Here is a 9,952-nt window from a genome sequence, read left to right as displayed (position 1 = left end):
ATCGTAGCATTAAGAGGATTCTGACAAATGCTAAAGTTGCTCTGCTGTTTTTAAATTCCTGAAACCTGCTGAGAAATGCTTCCCTCATATTTAAAATTATTGTTTTAAAATGGTGTTTATCAATAGAGGAATTATTTTCTTGGCGATACTTCATCAGGCTCGGAAAGTGAAACAATGTTTTCCTTTCAAAATTCTGAGCAAAAATGGATAATTTATTTTTGAATGTTATTACTTCTTGTAACATCGAAAAAATTAAGTTTCCTTTCCCTTGTAGTTTACGATTTAGCTGATTTAGATGAGACGTAACGTCTACCATGAAATTAAAGTTTTGGATCCACTGATCGTCTGTTAGTTCTGGATAGTGGATAGTTCCCTTCTCAAGGAGAAATGCTTTAATTTCCGGAAAAAGGGACACGAAACGTTCTAAAACGTTCCCTCTTGATAACCAACGTACCTTGTTATGAAGCAGAAGATCAGCGTACTCACTCTCCATTTCAATTAAAAATTCTTTGAATTGGCGATGATTAAGAGCTTTAGCTAAAATGGAGTTGATAATGATAATTACTAATTCCATAACTTTACAAATTTCATCCGGAAATGTTTGCGCATGAGTGAATGAGACAATGGTAAACAAGTATCTCGTGATTAATTTTTTCTTTCAATATAGCAACAAACCCTTTTCTTACGCCGATCATACTTCTGGCCTCATCTGTTGAAATCGACACAATTTTATCGAGGGGAATATGATGTTTTTCCATACACTCAATTACAGCATTTGTGATATCTTCTGACCTCTCAACCCGTCTGACCTTTGAGTGACAATAATCCTAAAAGTTCTTCTTTAGGGCCAGAATGAGACATAAATCTTACAGAAAGTGAAACTTGCGTATCATTATGTCACAACACTCGTAGACTGCTATTGATTAATCCGAAATAAATTTCAGATCTTATTTATGCTGGGTGGTTATATTCGAATACATTTTAATTGTTCTATCTTTAATGGTTTTGGCAGACAATGGTACCTCTTTAACTGTTTTCAGAATATCTGCTTTGTTCTTAAAATCCCGAAATAGCTCTTCGGATTAATTTATCAAAATGAGATGTAATTTTTTTCTTACCAAGTTTTTTTTTTAAATGAAAATATTATTGCGCCTTCCGTGGATATTTGTGCCAGAGCCGCATTTAAGGAGCCAAAGAGCCACATGCGGCTCTGGAGCCGCACTTTGCCGACCACTGGGCTAAAGGCATGAAACCGGTCTCTCCCCAGATGGCGTATTCGAGTGTTGCGATTTTCATTTTTCCTCTCATCCATCGGATGTCTTTCACCTAACAATTTGCTGGTGAAAGCGATTTGAACGTTCGAATAGGATGCGTTTAACGCTGGGATTAAATTAGATTTTCGATTTCAAAGATAATTTTTAACCAGATATTTTATGATTTTTCATATTCATTTACCAAGATATTTTATGAATACATTTCAGACATAATTTTTTGTCTCACAAATTTATTATTTCGTATAATAAATGGATTAAATAATTAGTTTCGGTGGATCGCATTCATTTCATCGACAATCGCTTCATCGACGGGCCATTTCATCGACAAACCGTTTCATCGACTAGGTCATTTCGTCGACAGGCCATTTAGTCGACAGGGTCATTTCGTCGACAAGTCATTTCGTCGACAAGGTCATTTCGTCGACAAGCCATTTCGTCGACAGGGTCATTTCATCGACAGGGTCATTTCGTCGACAGAGTCATTTCGTCGACAGGGTCATTTTGTAGACAGGGTCATTTCATCTACAAATCATTTCGTCGACAGGGTTATTTTGTCGACAGGGTCATTTCGTCGACAGGGTAGTTTTGTCGACAGGGTCATTTCGTCAACAGGGTCATTTTGTCGACAGTGCCATTTCGTCGACAGGCCGTTTCGTCGACAGGCCATTTCGTCGACAGGGTCGTTTCGTCGACAAGTCATTTCGGTGACATGATCGTTTCATCGAAAAATCATTTCGTCGACAGGGTTATTTTGTCGACAGGGTCATTTCGTCGACAGGGTCATTTCGTTGACAAGTCATTTCGTCGTCAGGGTAGTTTTGCCGACAGGGTCATTTCGTCGACATGGTCGTTTCGTCGACAAGGTCATTTCGTACTGCTATTTTGTAGGCAAAGTCATGCGTAATTTTGAAACTAGTTTAAAGATTTTTTATATTAGACGTTATGCCCCTTGCACTTCTTTGTAATTTAGTATATTTAAGATGAAATTTTTTTAAACCTAGCCTGATGCAAATCTTAATAATATGTTAAAGTTGCCGGAGTTGTTGTTGTTGTAGTTGTAGTTTATTTACGTCACACTAGAGCTGCACAATGGGCTATTGGTGACGGTCTGGGAAACATCCCTGAGGATGATCCGAAAACATGAGCATGGGCAATTTTCAAATAAAGAAGCATTTTATTTGAAAATTGCCCACTGCTTGCTCTATTCACATCACGTTGCAAAAACGAAACATTAATTGTATTTTACACATTTAAGTTGTATATTACACAATTTTTTTCTAGTCATATTTAACGCATTTATTTCTAAGCTTAATTTTTAGTGTACATTATTGTAGATTATCATCGCGAAAGCAATTGCAATAACTATTGTGAATGATTCTTGATGTAGGGAATCAATGACAGGTGAAATTAGGAAGGAAAAAAAGACGGTATATTATGACTCTGCGAGATAATGAAACCATGTGGTCTGTAGGTAATTTCAATGACAAGGTCTTTCCGTTAACAGGCCATTTCAGCTGCAAACATTTTCTGTCGATAAAAAGAAAATTATACTTATATAATACTCCCCTGCAATGAGTAAAACGCATTAACACAGTTTAAAATCTTGTCAAAAAAAAAGGGAAAGAACAGGAACAAACTTTTGCAATGATAACAATGGTGATGTTTACAAAGAATTTAATCCGAAAAACACAAATCTCTTAGATAGTTAGCTAGTAAAATTACTTCTCATTTTATCAAAAATTTATATATTCCCGGTGTTTAGATATTTATTTTTTTCAAACCCAGTTGATTTTTTTTTCATATGCAAGCAATCGTTAATTTTGTTGCTATTAACATATTAATAAAATTTTCTTACATAAAATTTCAATATTTATATATTTTCTCTTTAAAAAAAAAGATCGATATAGGAAAAAAACAAGGTTGTATGAGTGGCTATTACGAAGGTTGGTGAGCGAAGTGAGCAAGGGGCGGAACTTCCTAGTATTATAAAAATCTTGGGGAAAAAATGCATGTGGGGGGAAAATAAAATGACAATCCAACTTGGAAAACATATTGGGAAATAATGTTGATAAAAAATTTTGTTCTAACCCTCTTCCTCATGTCTTTGTCAGCTGTTCTGCTGAAGAGGGAAGTTTCTGACAATTCTTGTGAAATTTAAATGAAATATTATTTGAAACAAAAATCTTGTTCTCTTATTTCCAATTTATTTTATCTCTTATGTAATTAATTATTTATAATGTTTTGGTGTTTAATATGTATTTTATCCTATATGTTCCCTAAACATTTATAAGTTCTTTTACCTTATAAAATGAACTTCATTAATGTAAAAAAAAAAAAAAAAAAAAAAAAAAAACTCACAATGACTCCACATCCTCGGTATGCGATGCAATCGAAATGATATAAAAAATGGTTCTAAGTCAAAGGAGGGAAGAAACCCTGTCTAATTGGTTTTTATGATCTACTGGCCAACTGGCGGTCCGCGAAGCCTTTTTTTGTGGCCCGCGAACTAAAATATATTGTTGTCATTTTTTGCGGACAATTTTTGTAAAAAATCTATATGGGTTTAAAATACTTTCCTTTCTTAAAAAACCTAATTTCTTCGCTTCTGTTAAATTAACATACGGACGATACAAAAAAATTATTTTTCAGGTTTTGCATCTAAAAAAATATTGTTTCAAGAAAATATTTATTATTATTTGCAATTCAATAGTTTTGTTTTGTACAACTTGATAAAAATCTGACAGTAATATTTAATGTTCCATCAAACATTAAAGAGTCCTATATAAAATTTTGATAAAGTTGCTGCCCGCCATTTGACTGGTGTTTTTAATTGCGGCCCCCGGCCTCATGTAAGTTGGAAATCCCTGATCTAAAACGTTTGGGGAAAAAAACGCAATTTATTACGATATAACAAATAAATTGACTTTTGAGTTTATAATTGAGGAGAGTTATCCATATGCATCTGATTTTATTCTCATTAATGTTTTATAAAAATAAGTTTGGCAAACTTGTTTTTTTACTCAAATATTAAAATGTTTTTCTTTTCGATTTGCCAGAGAATAAAAATTTATTTAAATTAATAAAATTTGCAGTGAGAGTATATATTTTAAAGGCGAACACTAAGGAAAGTCTTTTAAAAAGTGTAATTGGAAATGGAAATGTTTTTAAATATCATGTTTGATATGTGTTCTGAAAAGAAATGTGAATTTTTGTTACCAAAACGAAAAAAGTGGAATTTCGAATATTGATAGAAATTTATTGTGAAATTTTGCCCTTGTGGGTTTTGCAATGAGTGAAAATTTTTATAAATTTTTTTCTCATTTGTAGTCTACTGAACAAACTTGACATTTTAAATATATAAGCATTTTTTATTTTCCTTTTTTCTGCATTTTAGTTTTGAGCCTCCTGGCTTGTTCAGGCCGAAAATTATCAAAATTTTGATTGGCGATAAGTTGTGCTAATAGTGATCAGTAAGCGTTTGAAAATTGTGTTTTCATCCTGTACAGAAAATCAGTTAAAAATTTCAGCAATTAAACTAGTAAAAAATTGGTCAAATTTTAATTGCAAGATTTTTTTTTCTTTTTTATACAGTAAGAGTTATTTATTCTTACGTTTAAATTCCAGGTTTGACTTTTTGTTAATTTTCTTTTAAGCAAAATGTGTCTAATTTAAATCCTGCAAATAAAAAATGAATTAATTCATCATTTACTTACTACTATTATTATTCTTATTAAATTATACTATTATTATTTAATTATAATAATAGTATAATTCAAAAATAGTATAATTTGATAGTATTAGATTAGAATTTAATAATTAATACTATTATTAAATTCACTATTCGTAGAAGAAACACACTTTGTGAAGAGCAAACACTAACACGCTTGCAACGTTACGCCTGTGCTTCTAAACATTTTTGGTAAGGTGAGTAGCACTTTAAATATTGTGGGAATCTACAACCGCCTCGGTAAATACCTAAACATCAAGTTTGCGTTCCTATTGTTCTTCGAAATCTCTAATAGTAGTAACGAAACTAAGACTCAGATCGATTGTTCGAATGAGCATATTCCTGTCCTAATGTTAAGGATGCTGAACAAAAAGTTTAAAATTGCAATTAAGGTGAACATTAAGAAATTACTTTTCCATCATAAAAAACCTAGAATTTTTTCTTTTACTTATGCAGACATAATATACAAAAATGAATATAATAATTAGGTCTATGATTATATTCATTTCTGTGAGAATTCGACTGGAGCCTATGTTTTTGTTAAAATTTATGTAAAAATGTTGAAATTTTTTCCGCAATAAATTTAGCTTTCCTCTCCTTGAAATAGTGTCTAAATTTTCATTGTAATATATTTTTATTACTTTTAATTCTAAAAATATATTTTATTAATTTGATTTGATATTAAAAACAATTTGATTGCTAACGTCTCACTATATTAACTGTTGACCACGGTCCGGATATCATGCTTGGTAATGTTCTAAAGACAATCCTTACATATCCTGAAAATAATTGTCGAGCTATTACGATTTAGATATAGAAAAGTAGATTTCGATACATCAACCGTTTAAATGCTTTTCAACTACCTATTAATTAATTTAAAAAGCGAACTTTTTTTAGTGCAATTGGAACAATATACAGCCATAAAGAATTTTACTTTAGTATAAAAATTAAATAATTGCATTTTTCTAATTAATAATAGAAATATTTAGATTAAATCTCCAAAATAGTTTCAGAGTTACGCATGACACTATCAACGAAATGACCCCGTCGACGAAATGACTTGTCGAAGAAATAACCCTGTCGACGAAATGACCGTGCCGACGAAATGACTTGACGAAGAAAAGACCCTGTCGACGAAATAACCCTGTCAATGAAAAGACCCTGTCGACGAAATGACTTGTCGACGAAATGACCCTGTTGACGAAATGACCCTGTCGACGAAATGACCCTGTCGACGAAATGATCCTGTCGACGAAATGACCCTGTCGATGAAATGACCCTGTCGACGAAATGACCCTGTCGACGAAATGACCCTGTCGACGAAATGACTTGTCGACGAAATGACCCTGTGAACGACATGCCTGTCGACGAAACGGCCTGTCGATGAAGTGATCTAGTCGATGAAATGGTTTGTCGATGAAGTGGTGTCGATGAAATATCCTGTAGATGAAGTGATTGTCGATGAAATGAACCAGACCCGATTTGACATATAAATCATGAAAAGAAAAGGGGAAAGAACTGACCCCTGTCGAACGCCTATTTTCATCGGAAAATTGAATGATAGTACTTTCCACAATCACATGTCTATCCTTCTGCGTTTGATAAAATTTGTGGATAAAATGGGTAGTTTTAGCAGTCATACCAGATTTTAAGGGTTAAGGCATCCTGGTTATCATTATCGTAGGCAGCGTGGATGCCAAGGGAGCAGCAAATTTCTTTTTGTACCGAGAGTCGGATGATGGTCAGTACTGAATCTACCCCTCTAAATTGGAGAAATATGCCGGGAGGAAAACTCCAGTCCTTAGTAAGAAATCAGTGAAATGTTTAGAAGCATTCGTTCCAGAGTTTTCCTCAGAGCGGATGTGAGCGATTTAGGTCTATATGATGACTTAAGTTCAGTAGATTTCCCTGTCTTATGGATAGGGATGGCGTTAGCTAGTTTCCAGGATTTCTCCAGAACTCTGGATACAGTTCAACTCATTCAGTGATTTCTTCAGAGCCACTTCCGAGAGAGAGAGAGAGAGCTCAGTGCTTTTAAAGGAATTTTTTCTGGTTCTGGGGATTTACAATTGGAGGATGAAAGGGCACCATGAAGTTCCTGTAAAGTGAAGAGTTCAGGAAGTTCCTGTACAGTTGATTGAATTCCTGGTTCACTCCGCTAAAGCACAGGGGATGAAGGTTATTGGTTTATAGTAGAAAACTGCAAATGCGTTTGCTTGTGTTAAGTTCAACGTTGTTCACTACGATAATGTTTGAGGTTGCATTTAGTATCTCAGGACAATTTAATATTCAACGGAGAATTTTGCTGTTGGATTTAGATTGACAATTGATTGATTTTTTTTATGTATTTTCCCCAAATAAGGATTTAGAGCTCTTAAATATTTACGTTTTTTGCCTAATAAAAAGGACCACTGACTGTTCCAGAAGGGTAGAAAACGTGGGTTATAGGTTGGTCTATATGAGCTATATTTCTTCAGTTTTTCCTGCTACATTAATTGAAGGCTTTGCGAGAAGAAGTTATTTTCTGAAAAGATTCTAAGTCGGAGATTAAGGGTTTCCAATGAACTCCAGTTTGTTTACCCGAGGGAAAATTATTGTTGCATATTTCCTGAGAAATGCTCACTAGTGAGTGATCACTTTCAAATGTGTCAGGGGGTACTACAAAGCTTGTGTTTGGAAAAAGGTCAGTTGATGAAATTAAAAAGTGAGTTTCAGCACCCTGGCTTAAAGTATGTTGGGATCTTTATATTTAGCAGGCAGTATTGTGACTCAAGAAACTTTTCTGCTCCTCCTTATGGTGACTAAGCTTCTAAAGTAGCGTTTAAAGTCCTTAAGTAAGATGAATAGGCTTGTTAGCGATACTACCAGTCTACTGGAGGTTGTAGGAGCATAACAGTTTATAAGTTAGATGGAGTAGTCATGCGTGGTAATCTAAACTGCTAAGATTTCATTGTCTGATGGTGGTAGATTTGGTATCGGTACAACTTTCGATGAGATGTCTCAGACACCGAAGTTGACCACTGGTTGTGGTCATTAGGCTGGTGGGAGACCACTTTGATCTGCCTTCGTAAGAGCCGAGGGTGCGCGGTATCGATCCTTGTTAAACTGTTCCACCGAAAAGTGCAGGTCATCCGGCTACCAAAGCAGGGGTGTCATCCCCTCTGCAAATGATCAAAATTGTAATGGCATGTTTTCGGATCATCCTCAGCGATGTTTTCCAGACCATCTCCAATAGTCCAATGTGTATAGCCCATCGTGTTTATAATCGCACTTAAGTAATTGAGCACACTAGCCTGCATGTACCTATAAATAAATAAATTTACTCGACAACTGGTAAGATACACGGTTCCCAGTAAAACAACGCGATCGAGCCTCACTGGCTGCTGTGAGTGAGCGGGTGGGTGTCTACTTCTACCAGTCTGCGTAGAAACCGAGTGTAGACGGTATCGGTTCTTGTTATACTGTTCTGTTCAAGTGCTAGAACTCACGATCAGGTCACCCCGATACTAAAACAGGAAAGTCATCTCTTCTGCAGAGGATCAAAATTATTATGACTTGTCACATGTCTTCGGATCATTCTTAACGATGTTCCGCAGACTGTTACAAATTGTGCAGCCATATAGCGACGTGAATAAAGTAGTAAGGTATCATTCTCACTGTATCAGTAGAGGAATCGAGACTGTTCTGTTGAGCAATTGTAGCCGGTGTGCATTCAGTTTCATTGTTTACCTAAGGCTCTGTAGCGAATAGGAAGCTGTCATAACTTGTGCTATTTGTTCTTTAGCTTAGCAAGAGCTTATAAGACAGACTGTGTAATAAGTGTTGTTGTTGCTGTAGTTCATTTACGTCACACTAGAACGGCACAATGGGCTATTAGCGACGGTCTGGGAAACAGCCCTGAGGATGATCCGAATACATGTCATCACAATTTTGATCCTCTGAAGGGGAGATGACACCTTGCATCGGTAGTCCGACTACCTGTGAGCGAAGTTGAGCACTTTAAAGTAGAACAGTTTAATGATGACCAATACCGCATACCCTCGGACCATACACAGTCTGATCCAAGTGACTTGACTTCGGTTATCTGCTGGGAACCGTGTCTTAACGATAGGTTCCCTGTGTCTTATCGATCACTGCGGGGGTGTAATAAGTTTACAAGCTTACGTATACATGTGTAACCATAGGATGTAGTATGCACAATGAGCAAAATAAAAAACGGACCACCATGAATAAATTTTGATCTAATAATTGGATCTCCGCGTTCTTGGACTCAATCTTAATGGTTTTAGGGGGTGACCTCAAACATACTAATTAATAAGCACAAACGATATTTTAAATTACGAAATTCGACACAAAAGCGTGCTTTCTTTGAATAAACATATCTCTTTATCTCCGGATTCAGATTTTTCACTCCAAAAATACAGGGGGTAGCCATAATCTAAGATATAGAGTAGTTCGAAGTATGGACCCCTCAATGTTAGTTTTACTTTTTGCGAATTTCGCTATATCACGAAAACTTTTTAAGTGAATAAAAAGTGTTTGCAAGCAATTAAAAAATTTGTTTGTCTTAAGGGTATTTTAATGCAAAAAATATTTTTTTATTATTTTATTTAATTTTATTAAAAAAATTGAGTTTTGAGGTCTGCAATTTTTTACATCATCTTAGAGAATGTAATTTTACATGTCAAAATACAGAATTTGCGTGAAATCGGTCGAATAGTTCCTGATAAATTGAAATTATTATTTAGAGAATATGGCCATACTTAGAAAAAAAATGAAACAAAGAAATGAAGTCTCTCAAAATTATCAAGAAAATCATTCTCATAACATCAAGAATTTCTGTAAAGATAAAAAAAAATCAACTGTTGGGGCTGAGAGGCTGGAGCCCAATCGCCAAGAATTCCAAATTAAAAGTAAGTAAATTGTTCCCAACGGACAGTTAGGAGCATGG

Source organism: Parasteatoda tepidariorum, chromosome 4, assembly GCF_982258835.1.
Source record: "Parasteatoda tepidariorum strain Cologne lab strain chromosome 4, Ptep-v5.0, whole genome shotgun sequence".
NCBI lineage: Eukaryota > Metazoa > Arthropoda > Arachnida > Araneae > Theridiidae > Parasteatoda > Parasteatoda tepidariorum.
The sequence above is the reverse complement of the archived record's forward strand: the minus strand, read 5'-3'. Positions refer to the sequence as shown.